Source organism: Bison bison, unplaced genomic scaffold, assembly GCF_000754665.1.
Source record: "Bison bison bison isolate TAMUID 2011002044 unplaced genomic scaffold, Bison_UMD1.0 scf7180017864228, whole genome shotgun sequence".
NCBI classification, from domain to species: domain Eukaryota; kingdom Metazoa; phylum Chordata; class Mammalia; order Artiodactyla; family Bovidae; genus Bison; species Bison bison.
The window spans coordinates 8,475,373-8,488,248 of NW_011494800.1; the positions used below are offsets into that span (position 1 = coordinate 8,475,373).

General features: G+C 38.4%; 1 protein-coding gene across 3 annotated transcripts in view; it reads left to right on the forward strand.

Moving 5' to 3' along the window:
* ARHGAP24 (Rho GTPase activating protein 24) overlaps positions 1–12,876 on the forward strand; it is a 549,762-nt gene that overhangs the window by 317,898 nt on the left and 218,988 nt on the right. Inside the window, exon 1 of one of the 3 annotated variants that reach the window (XM_010845966.1) lies at positions 4,529–4,871. The exons of 1 other annotated variant lie outside the window; for it this stretch is intronic. The gene's annotated coding sequence lies outside the window, so the exon portion shown is untranslated. Of the gene's footprint in view, positions 1–4,528; positions 4,872–12,876 lie in introns of those variants that run through there. One more of the 3 variants, XM_010845969.1, reaches the window with a different exon arrangement.

Here is a 12,876-nt window from a genome sequence, read left to right on the forward strand (position 1 = left end):
ACTGGAGAGCTCTGAATCAGTGTGGAGGAGGACTGAGATGGTGGATGAGATTATCTGTGAGCTCAGCTCTCTAAAATTACTTAGTCTTCCCCCTTTTCATTTAGAAAACATGTGTTGTGAATGCAAAGATTTAGCTTCTTCTCCTGAAGAGTTGGCAGCTGAGATCAGTTTCTTGAAACCACCTGGAAAGGATAGAATTTGTTGTCGGATATCTGCTGTTTAAATAAGGGCAGTTACTGTAGAGTTTAGGAAACAAAGGAAATATCCGGAAGCTCTCAGGACCTTCTAGCAAATATAATCCCATACCTAGTCTGGTGCATGTATCCATAAAGGATATTCTGGCAAGTCAGAGGTATACTCTGGCCTTTGTGTTAGGAAAATTTAAGGGCTTAGAGTCCCCTTGTGTAGGTACAGTTACATACCTAGAGCCCAACAGGGGCTCTTTATTTCTGAGATGCCTAGCTGCTGAGCCACGAGGAGATTTTCAGGGTTCCATCAGTTGTAAAGGTGGGTTGTCTTTGCCCTCATGCTTGTGGACTTAGGTTAGATGCTTGTTGAATGAAGAGTAGTAACCCAGGCAGGACTATAAATAATTCATTCAAGAAATGTTGATCAAAGACTTATTTTATAGTCGACACTGTTCTGAACACTGGGAATGATGAGGTTTAAAAGAGCCAAAATCTTATTGTTCTGATCTTATTTGTAACTTCTGATACATTTCTGATAATATTTTATAATTAAGTTTATAAAACTTATTCTATTTGTTTTAAATCAGACAATAATTGCTTCACAAAATATTTTTTGTTTCTGCCAGACAGCAACTCAAATCAATCATAGCTATATACATGTATATATATACACATAACTACATATGTGTATATATATCGCCTCCCTCTTGAACCTTCTTCCCACCCATCTAGGTCATACAGAGCACCAGGCTGTGCTCCCTGCATTATATAGCAGGTTATTCTAGAAGAGATACAGTGAACATATTTAAACTAATTGAATGAATGAATAACTAAAAAAGAACCAAAGATAATTTTGGATAGTGGTAAGTGCTGTGAAGAAAAACCAAAGTAGAGAAACAAGGTAGAGAGAATGTGTGTATGTGGTCGGGAGGATGGTTAACCAGAGTGGTCAGGATATTCTTTTTCTGGAGAGGAAGCATTTAAAATGAGCTCTGAATGCTGAGAAGAGAATAGTTCTGTGAAGATATGAGGAAGGCACTTTCTAGACAAACGGAACAGCATTTAGAAAAGTGGGAAAGATAAATGGAGGCAAAATGATGGAGAGCCTAGGAGGCTGTGGCTAGGCATTTGGATTTATACCGAGGGCCATGGGAAATCATTGTAGGGACGAAGCAGAGAATGAAGGGGAATTTTTGGACAGTGTGAACCAGGGGATAATGGGAAACCCTTGTAGGAATGAAACGAGGAATAATGGCTAATGACTGAAGAGTGAACCAGAGGATAATGCGAAACTGCAGGGAATGAAGGAGAGAGATGGTGGGAACCCGTTGGATGATATAAAGCAGGAGATGATGGAAACCAACAGAGGAGATGAAGAGGGGAATGGTGACTCTGGCTGCTGTGAGGAGACTGGACTGTGAACAGAGAAGGCAACATAGCAAGCAGGAGCTTGAACTAGTTTAAGAGGGTTGATGCTTGAGATTTTTATGTGCGTCAGTCTCCTGGGACAGTTAAAAATGTCCACCTATGAAAACTCTTCCCAAACACAAAATAATCTAACAGCTGTTCACGTGATCACTTCCCTTCCCTGCTATCACAAAACTGCTCTCTGGGATTCTTTAGTACAAACCTTTTTCTAATGTTACTGTAAACCTGAAAATTGAGAGGAGGATACTGAGAGTTTGAGAATTCCGATGGCCTTGCCTGTGTTAATACAGTCTGCCCTGGAGTTCACCTCTGCTCTAAGTGCTACTCCCATCAGTGGAATTCAACTCCATAGATTCCATCTTCATAACACAGTAATTCTTCCCCCCTAAACTTACCTAAGGGCTCTGAAATTCAGAGCATGCCCAGAGTTGGGCAACCTGGAATATGTCCAAGGGACCTAAATATAAAGAGAGAGGATTTTTTAAAATGATTGTATACCACTGTGTTATTTTAGATAGTGCTAAATTTCACATATTGACAGCAATTGCTTCCCTCTCAATGGGGACAAAGGAACAGGGTTATGAATTACAAAGTAAGTTTGAGGGCCAATTTCCTGTTGCTTGCACTGGTCACCAAAATTGCTGGTTCTTTCTTTGCTTACCCTATTTTGAGAGACTTTGGTTCCTGAAATCAGTACCTATAATCTATTGTCTGTGACTCAACCCACTTCTGTTCTAAACAACCTGCGGGTACGTGACTTCTCTCTACACCTTTTTTTCCCCTGAGTCTACTCAACAGCCCTGAATCACCCTGACGTCAGTCATTCCATCTGAATCTCTGTGCCTCCTCACAGCCTACTTCTCCTTTAAGGTTTTACTCACACTTCCTTCCTGCCCCTTCTAACATCCCAAAGGCCAAATGTTCAAATAAAGAGTAAAAGCTTAAGAAGTAAAGGAAAAATATGGAAAAATTTTAGTAAACCCAAGGAATACACATCTGTGTGTCAAACTCTTGTCATATTTGACATATTAGTGTTAGGTATAAATGTAGATTAGATGTTAATGTCTGTGGGGTTTTCATTTTCTTAGAGCTCAATCAAGCAAGATTAATTAAGAACAAAAGGAAAATAGGATCTACCATTGTGTCAAAAAGCACAGAGTATGTTTTACAAGATTTCTCTCTCAACATTTACGTATTCTGAATATCAACTGTTTATTTGTCAGGGTTGGAAGATTTATATGGTATATGTTAATTACTCAACACTTTGGAAAATGTTTTTAAAAATCTAATCCAATTTTCATTTTAAAAAGTATACTTTTGCAATTATTTGTTCACAATTACATTGCTTTCTGCCAAAGACCAGGACAAGCATAGATAAATGGAATCTTAAAAGTAGACAAGCAATATCAAAACCAAACAGTGAATTTCTGAGATAAGGAATGAGTAAAAGTTTGAAAATGGTCTTTAATGGTCTGAGAATTTAGTTAATTGTGTCTTTGAGTCATAGCATGTAAAGTTGATTTGACATTAATATTTTAAGGAGTCATATCAAATAGAAAGATCAGTAGTGACCAGAGCAATTTTAGCCTGGGCCACTTCATATTTTGGCTTATCTGACCCTAGGATGGATGTTTTTGCGAGTGAATGACTCAATGGGTAGAATGTAAGTAAATGTTGGGCACATGGTTGATGCATGGGAATGAAGAAAAACATAAGTTATAGAAAATTGGCCTTACTTCCCATCTAAACCCTTTGATTTTATTTGAAAATTATGCACTTCTCTGAAAAAGCTATTGCTTGTCAGTTATTATATTCCACAAGGGATGGATGAGGTAGCTTTATAAATATTCAATTAATATTTGTTTAATAAGTGAATGAATTATTTCAAAAGAAAACTTTAAAAAAATTATAATAAAGAAATCATCCCTTCAGTTCAAGAAAAATAATTTCTCATATATAGGTAGGAAAAGTGATGTGACAGATACCAAATAAAAATTATTGTGATGTTTATCTTATATTTAACAAAGTATATTAAAAAGTCATAGTCAAGAATAGCTGACTTCCCTGGTGGTCCAGTGGTTAAGAATTCATCTTCCAATGTAGAGTATGTTGGTTTGATCCCTGTTGGGGGAGGTAAGATCCCGCATGCCTCATGGCCAAAAACATAAAATAAGAGGCAGTATTGTAACAAATTCAATAAAGACTTTAAAAATGGTCCCCATCAAAAAAATCTTTTAAAAAAGTGATCAAAAAATAAACTTGTATATATGGTGAAATTTTTTTTTTAGACAATTTAGAAGCAGAGATTTTTGGTAATAATAATGTGTTTCTGATTCAAGAGCCAAGTAACTACTTACTCTAACAACTGTCACAGCTCCATCCTTTTCAGGAGTCCTCTGTAAGGATTAAAGGATATTCATAGCCCCTGAAAAATGGCAACTCCTGAGACATAAAAAATATTCTGGAAAATCAGCAGAGGAAAATATTATTTCCTAAATATAGAAGAAATTAGACATTAGAGAGAGAGATGTTCAATATTAAGGACTGTGAAGTGGAGGGAAATGCTTTTTTCTGAGAACAGGTGGTTCTGACATTGTATTACTTCTTGCTGCCAGCTTGTGTGGGTATTCTACAAGGATGCAGAGGAAAAAGGTAAACCATTTCCCCTCGGGTACAATAGTGTAATAGAAAAAGCCTTGAACTGGGAGTTGTGAAATCCAATAGCTATTCTTAGCTGACACATATGAGCTTTGTGAGTGACTTTGCACAAAGCGTATTTTCTCTAGGCATCACTTACATTATTTATAAAGTGAAGGCATTGGGCTAAATTATATTTAAGATCCTGATGTGCTTTCTCTGGTTCTCATTTTTAAATCCCCCCCCCACTTTTTTTTTTTTTTTGGTCTATTTCTAAATGCTCAAATACTACATTATTTAAGGTATATTTCCTGGCAGTGTTTTTTTTTTTCCTTCCCTCTCTGTCTATTCAATATATGGGATAGGAGGATACTGAGTAAGTCTGAGGGGAAGGAGGAAGAAGATTTGCTACAGGAAGGATTTCTATTCCCCTCTACAAGAAAACTTAATACAGCTACCACCGCTTTGAAAGGAATGGTTTATGTCCCAACAGCACTTTCCAGACAAGCTCTGTACTTTTTTGCCAACAGAATTAACTTTAAACTGAAGTCAGTAGACAGTTAAACAAGAGTCGACACTGGAAACAGCTGTGAGTAGACCAGACCAGTTACTTATAAGGTACTGTTTTTTAACTCATAGAAATCTCCTTCAAGGTTCATTTCTTTCAGGCACAAGTATTCTGTGGTCATCTGACCTTTTTCTCCCACTTTGCCTCTATTCTGAGAGAAAACACACTCTTAGAATATCTTAGCTCTTGAGTGTTTCAGTATTGTTTTGGAGCTGTTGTTGGTTGAAGCTGCTAAGATCTTGTTTTGCTTTTAGGAAACTAAGAATTGTTATTTTATATTGAATCTTAGTTTAGTTTTGTCCTTTGTTGACTCTTGTCATGGGTGGCTTTTATGTTTTATTGATCAGGTTGAATAAAGCAGGATATGCTTTAGTATTACAGAATGTACAGAATGCTCTTGACTTGGGGAAGAGGGGCCGAGGTTGGTTAATCCATTGTCAGCTTGAAGTGCAGAACCTATAGAGTCAATCAGATAAGGGAACCAGCACAGGGCAAGCCCAGGCCCTTAAGCTGTCTGGATCAAGTTCCCCTGACCTCATCACAGCTTGGTGTATCTGACCTGGAAAACATGAGTTTTTAAACTGGAGTTTTATCTTTAGGTTGTTTCTATACTTGTTCATTTTAACCCTTCCTTCCCTTTACCCCCATTTAGTTTTACAAATTCTGGTAAACTTTCTTTTTTTTTTTAATTTTTGGATGAAGTTTATCTTAAGTTCATCCACCTTAAAGGGACAGCATTTCTAAGAGTGATATCTGCTATAAGAGTTCAAATCACTGAGCTCTAAAGGGGTTTTCAGAGCAGAAGAGGAGTAGCCCACCTGGCAGTGGAGTGGACAGATAAGACCCCATTTACCACTGTCATCTGAGATGTCCCTCTTGCCCCAGAGGCCTGGTTAGCTAATACTATATATAGTATTCGCTGCTGGTCAGTAAACAAGTAACAGAGAACTAAGGAGTTTTCTATCTATGGACTTTCCAGAAAAGGAAGCTTAGAAGTTTACTACTGAAAACTCCTAAAGTTTAGAGAGAATTTAGCCATTTTTTGGAGAGTTATCTTTCTGAAATCTATAATAATATGTATGTGCTCAGTTGTATCCAACTCTTTGCAGCCCCATGGACTGTAGCCTGCCAGGCTCCTCTGTTCATGGGATTTCCCAGGCAAGAATACTGGATTAGGTTGCCGTTTCCTCCTCCAAGGGATCTTCCCAACTCAGGGGTAGAACCCAAGTCTCCTGCGTTGGCTAGCGCATTCTTTACCACTGAGCCACCTGGGAAGCCTTAGATATTTTACTGTCTCTCTGGAGAGGACTAAATTCAAAGTTTTGTGAGTTTCTCAGTATTGTCGTCATGAATACACATCATAGATTTATTCTATAACATAATAATACTTGCGGGGCCTGTTCTGTGGTGTGTAAGGCCATCCTTTTTACGTCATAAGGTCACATAATTACTGTGCTTTAAAAAATTGTATTATTTTTATGGGACTTTTTTTTCTTGTGTTCATCATTCATTTGGAACTGTGATCTCTTTACCTGCTGGTGTGGACAATTTGTATTCCTCTACTAACTCTCTTCAGCTTCAACCATCTCTTTGTAATGATCATTTCATTTGTGCTGTGCACAAGAAAACCAAAAAACAAACAAGTTTATTAAAAAAAAAAAAAAAAAAACATGGAAGGAATGAGAGGCTATAACTTTATCCGAAGACCCAAGAGAACCTTGTATGAGGAAAGTGCAGAGCCAAAGTGCACAGACATGGTGACATCTATTTTAGGTGCTTAGGAGGCTTTTGGTTTGTGTCCAAACTCTTAGTTGTGTTCTGTAGTAGAAGTTGCCATGGAAGTGGCTCTGGGATAACTACCTCATTCCTACATTAGATACAGAAAGTGCTGTTTGTTTTCCTTTTTACACAATTACCGGAGGTATGTGTCAAGGAATCAGTGACTAACCAATTTCAAGGGGGCTATAATATTAATTAGTATTAATCAAATACTGGGCTTCCCAGGTGGCACAGGGGTCAAGAATCTGCCTGCCATGCAGGAGATAAGGAGACGAGAGTTTGATCCCTGGATTGGGAAGATCCCCTGGAGAAGGAAATGGAAACCCACTCCAACATTCTAACCTGGAGAATTCCATGGACAGAGGGGCCTGGCAGGTTACAGTCCATCCATAGGGTCACAGTAAGTTGGACACAACTGAGCATGTGTGAGTGGACAAGTACTAAGTACATTATTTTAGCCTCATTCACACATATGCTGTTCACATGCATGTGTGTCTGAGAAATAGCATAATACTGCTTGGTAGAAAAGAGAGAAAAGGAAAAATGATCATTGTCATCTAATCTCTGCTGTTCTTCTGTGTGCTGATGAAACTTCAGGGAAAAAAAGAGGAAAGTAAGGCTAACTGTCTCCATTATATCTTGGTTTTTAAAAACTGCATCTTTCTCTTATTTACAGATTTTTCTAAGCTGAAAATGCCATAAAACATTGAATTTAGTAGCTGAATATATGTTTTCTTATCTTCCCACATTTTTTTATGTAGTGCATTTCAGAGCAAAATGGATCACTGGTTTCTCAATGATCTTGATCATTAATTCTGTTTGACACAAGAAAGAAATTAAAACTGGATATGTTAGACAATACGTGAAGCTATAGATTGAGTCCAGAGTAGTTCTACATTCCAGCTTTAATAAGAATCCACTGCTAATTCCTTGATCATAGAGCTTTATAAAGAATTACGCTGTGAGGTCTTTTGTATTGAAGGCCCTTTTCAAACTGAAACTATTTAAAAAAAAAAAAAAACAGGTTTCACCTAGTCGCTGTGGAAGTTGGTCCTAGGTGTAAAAGCATTTTGTGATATATATGACAAACTCTTTCTGTTTGAAACAATGAACTAGGGACTATCTTTTGTTTGCAACAGCGAATTTAGGGTCTGCGTAAATGTAGAAACATTATCTAAAAAGTAGAAATTTTGCTTATTTTTGCCCCCTACTTTTAGTTAAATGGCATGTGTTATTTTCAAGTGGAAAGAATACTATGTTAATTCAGTAAAAGTTTTCTCTACTTGACTGTTTCAGGTTAATTAAAATTTAATTTTCACATTCATACCTAATTAGAAAATTTGACGCATGATATATATTATCACTGAAAACTCAGTGTCATTAGGAATGCACACTTGGGAAGGTTTCTATTTAGAAAATGACTCTTAAAATTAGTAAAGAAGGAAAATTTGAAATAAATTAACATGTGACAGTGTTCACTGATAATACCTTATGTGTCTGCATGCATACCCAGTTGTATCCGACTCTTTGCAACATTCTAGACTGTAGCCCACCAGGATCCTCTGTCCATGGGATTCTCCAGGCAGCAATAATGGAGTGGGTTGCCATTTCCTGCTCTGACCCAGGAATCAAACCTACATCTCCTGAGTCTCCTGCACTGGCAGGCACATTCCTTACCACTGTACCACTGGGAAGCCCACAGTGCCTTATAAGGATCCTTTTTTTTCACACAACCTTGTGAGAATTCTCCAGAAGTAGTCAAAGCTAGCCCCTCTTAAACTAGAATTCAGTGAGCAAGATGTATGCTTTCCAAGGGGCTGTCAAGCTTAATGCTGTAGGATGTGAACTAGAGAGAGAAGCTACTGATATTTCTTCAATTGGTGAACAGAGAGATAATTGATTTGTTCTGATAAAAATCTGCATTTAGCTTATTTTCAATTGCAGCCTCTCAGGAAAGAAAAGATGCTCAAACAGCAGAACTATATCCTTATATACTGGCATTTTTTGATGAACTAAATCAATACTTCTGGACAATTGAAGAGGTGATGTGGTTAAAGACCGAGATTCTTTTGGTATGTTTTAGTGCAATAAGTGGCTTCCCGGGTGGCTCAGCATGTAAAGAACCTGCCTGCAATGCAGGAGACACCGTTGACGTGGGTTCAGTCCCTGGATTGGGAAGATCCTCTGGAGAAGGAAATGGCAATCCACTCCAGTATTCTTGCCTGGGAAATCTCATGGATAGAGGAGCCTGGCAGGCTACATTCCATGGGGTCAAAACGAGTCAGACACCACTGAGCAGCAGCAGATCTAAGTGTCTGTTAAGTGAATATAACTTAAAAGATTGTTAACAAATACATGATCCAAAAACCATATATATTTTACTTCATATTTTATTACCAAAGTGTTTGCTATTTAGTTCACTGCTGGGGCATGCTAAAACATGAAAATTTCATTATATAATGCCATTTAACAAATTATGAAATTGCTGTTAGCAACGAGTAATTTGGAACTGTAAATTGCTATGAAGAAACAGCATCGGGTGCCTATTGTCAATAATAATTTAAAAAGTAGAGTTGGAGGACATAGAGGTATCAGCCATTTTCCAATACCCCTTTTTGGTTTGTTGATTTCGCTGAAAGCATTGTGGAATTGATAATGCATTTGCTAGAAGAAGATGCTGCTAGCATTTGCTGTATTAATAGTTGGGGGGTGGAAACAGAAGAATAAATAAAAATGGCTGAGTCTAAGACAATTTTACAAGCCAAATATTATTTTGGTAAGCTTTAAACAAAGATTAGATAAGTTACAAACATCTAGGTAAAATGCTGACATCTTTCCAAATTAACAGGGCTTCCCTGGTGGCTCAGACGGTAAAGCGTCTGTCTGCAATGCAGGAGACCCGGGTTAGATCCCTGGGTTGGGAAGATCCCCTGGAGAAGGAAATGGCAGCCCACTCCAGTATTCTTGCTTGGAAAATCCCATGTATGGTGGAGCCTGGTAGGCTACTGTCCATGGGGTCGCAAAGAGTCAGACACGACTGAGTGACTTCACTTCACTTCCAAATTAACAAGAAAATAATAATAATTCTGGGCAGTTTTCATTTGTCTGTATCTTCTATCTCCAACCGACTTGCTTTTGAATATGTTTAATATCAAGCATATCTTCTGTAGTCCTTCTCCAGAGCACAGGGCTAGTCCATCAGGAAAGTTAGCACCCAGAAGTCCTCCTCCCCACTTGAAAACATTTTAAGTAGAGTTGAGTACAATGGAAAAGAAAGTGACCTTCCTGTAAAACATTAAATGTAAAATACCTTTCCTAACTCACAAAGGAGTTAACTATTACGAGGATTATAAAGAGAATGATAATACAAAAGGAAAATAAATTGTCACGAATTTCACTCTCCAGTAGAGTAATTCCTATTGTTAGATTTCCTTCTGTATCTGTGTTCATAATATGGCACCAATATTTCGTTTCACCTTATTTTTACAAAACCAGCTTCACACTGCAAATTTGGACTCCACCTTTTTCATGTAAAATTTTATTGGCAACTTTTTCTATATCTTCAGAACACCTTGGAAAACAAATAATTGACAAGGGTATAATCCTCTGTTCTATGACTATCCCATACATAATAAAACACACCCCTCCCGCACTGTTGGGGACCTGCATTGTTTCAATGTGTTGTGTGATAAATAAAATAAGAACAAGCATTGATTTATATATGTCTTTTCTGCTCATTTGGTTCTTTTAGAGCTGCAATGACTTAGCAATGAGCAAGTCTTCGTTTTACAGAGTAGGGGAACTAAGTCCGGAAATATTACTCATTTAGCATCCAGGCTTCCGGCTTTCAGTCTTATTTCTATCTTCATCCAGAAGAAGTAATGACTGGATGATAAAATTATTCAGGGGCAAGAGGTGAAAGCATAATTTCCTCCTGTTGAGTAAGAGGTCAACCATGTACCCTATTCTCTGAAAATCCTCAGGGAACGGAAGCGTTCTCAGACTAAAGAAGGAGCTCAAAATTCCATGCCAGAAGTCTTTATTACACAAGGGGTGGTAAACATATAACAGCTATGGGAACATTTTTAAATAGCTGTCATTTCATTAATGAGTATTTGCTGAAGCATTTCCTGGGCCACTGCTGTTTATGGAACTTTTAAACAAAATATTTATGAAGATGAAACCAGGCTTTGCTTCATAAATTATGTCCTTTTACCTGTTCCTGTGCTTTTCCTCAGGGCACAACCAATGTTCAGGCCTCTGTTACACTGAACAAACACACACTCAGCTTTCTCAACCAAGTTTTCTCTTTTTGGTGCCAAGAAAAATTGTATTTTCTGTCTTTGCTTCCTCGCCTCCCTCTGACTCTGTCAGTTCAGTTCAGTCGCTCAGTTGTGTCCGACTCTTTGCAACCCCATGAACCGCACCACGCCAGGCCTCCCTGTCCATCACCGACTCCCGAAGTTCACCCAAACCCATGTCCATTTCGTTGGTGATGCCATCCAACCATCTCATCCTCTGTCTTCCACTTCTCCTCCTGCCCTCAATCTTTCCCAGCGTCAGGGTCTTTTCAAATGAGTCAGCTCTGCGCATCAGGTGGCCAAAGTATTGGAGTTTCTGAGTCTATAACTCTTTGCAATTGGACATTTATTTCTATCACAATACTGAAAATCTCTCAGAGGTTGCTAATGATGGCTGACTTGATGGTTACATCCAACAGCTTCTTATCTTCGTGCCCACCTCCCCCTTGCTACCGTTTATACTGTTTACCTTTGTGCTCTCTTCTTGAAATACTTCTGTCCTGGGGTATTAGGGATCTGATACTGGCCTGCACTTCCATCCCTTTTTTCTTCACTCTCTTCAGAGGTCTCCTGTCTTCTTGCCGCTTCCTGGTTCTGTGTTTGTTTTATTGTTTGATTTTCCCCTATTATACTTTCTTCCTCAGAGGACTGCATCCAGTCTCACAGCTTCAACTTAAAGCCCAATCTAGAGGTCAGGTCAGCAAGATCTCTCCCAACTCATACTTTGTACAAGTTGTTTTAAACGCCCCCTTCCTCTGGATTCACAATGCTTTGTCTTAGCAGGGAACTGGGCTGTATTTTAGTCCCAAATTGACTATACGTAGTATCGAAAAAGGTATTTTTATGTCGGAAAGGTATATTTCGTATGTAGACTCAGTCATTTTTAATGAGTGGGGGACCAAGCTGGGAATTCCTACTTCTGTTTCTTTCCCATACTAGATTCTGAGGTTTACTATGGTAACCCGCTACCCCCATTCCTGTGCCAGTACCTGTCTGTATGACATCTTCACTCCCGGCCAGTGACAGATGGGCCTATAGGCGTGTTGGCTAATATAAGCAAAATGGCCATAATATCCCCTTTTACTTTGAGCTATCTAGGATGAGGGTTGGTAAACTACAGTCCATAGGCCAAATCTGGCCCTCTGCCTGTTTTCATAAATTTTCTTGGAACACAGCCACGCCATTTCACCTATATATTATTTCTTAAGTAGTTGCCCTGCTGGTCAGAGCCCCCTATACAATACCTGTTTCAGGTATTCTAGTGTTTCGAACTCAATGTCTTTCCTTCACTCAAATGAGTCCTTCATCTTTATCTTCTTCCTCACTTCCTATACAGCCAGGTGATGGTGATTACAGGATTCAAAAATATGTATTCTCAGCATTTTCTTCTCATTGTTCTCATGGGCACCATCTTCCTCAGAATTTAATTATTTCTTCAGTCCTTTACCATTCTAATCCACACCATTGGCAGTTTAAAGGACATATCTATGTATAGTCTTCCCCCCAACTAATTTTTCAGTGAGTTCTTAGTAGAAGATTAAGAGCAAAGGCTATGGAGTTGACTTTCAGGAGTTGAGGCCCCAACTCTGGTACACTTTGCATGTACTATCCTATGCAAGCCACTTAATATTTGTAAGCTTTCATTTTCTCACATAAAAAAAGAGTTTCAATCATGAATAACATGTATGTGTTCTAGCTAGTGCTCTATACACTTCCCATGCATTCCTTCCTTCATTTCCTATGCAAAAGAGCACATTTTATTAGATTTATATTGAACATTCTTAAAAGGTGAAATCCAATTAATCTTAAAGAGACTGGCTTATTTATTCTTCTTGAGTTCCTTTGGCTTAATGAAAAAACCTACACTAAAGTTGGAAAAGAAAGACCCTGATGCCAAGAAAGATTGAGGCCAAGAGGAGAAGGGGACACAGAGGATGAGAGGGTCTAATGGCTCACCAGTTCGATGGGCATGCGT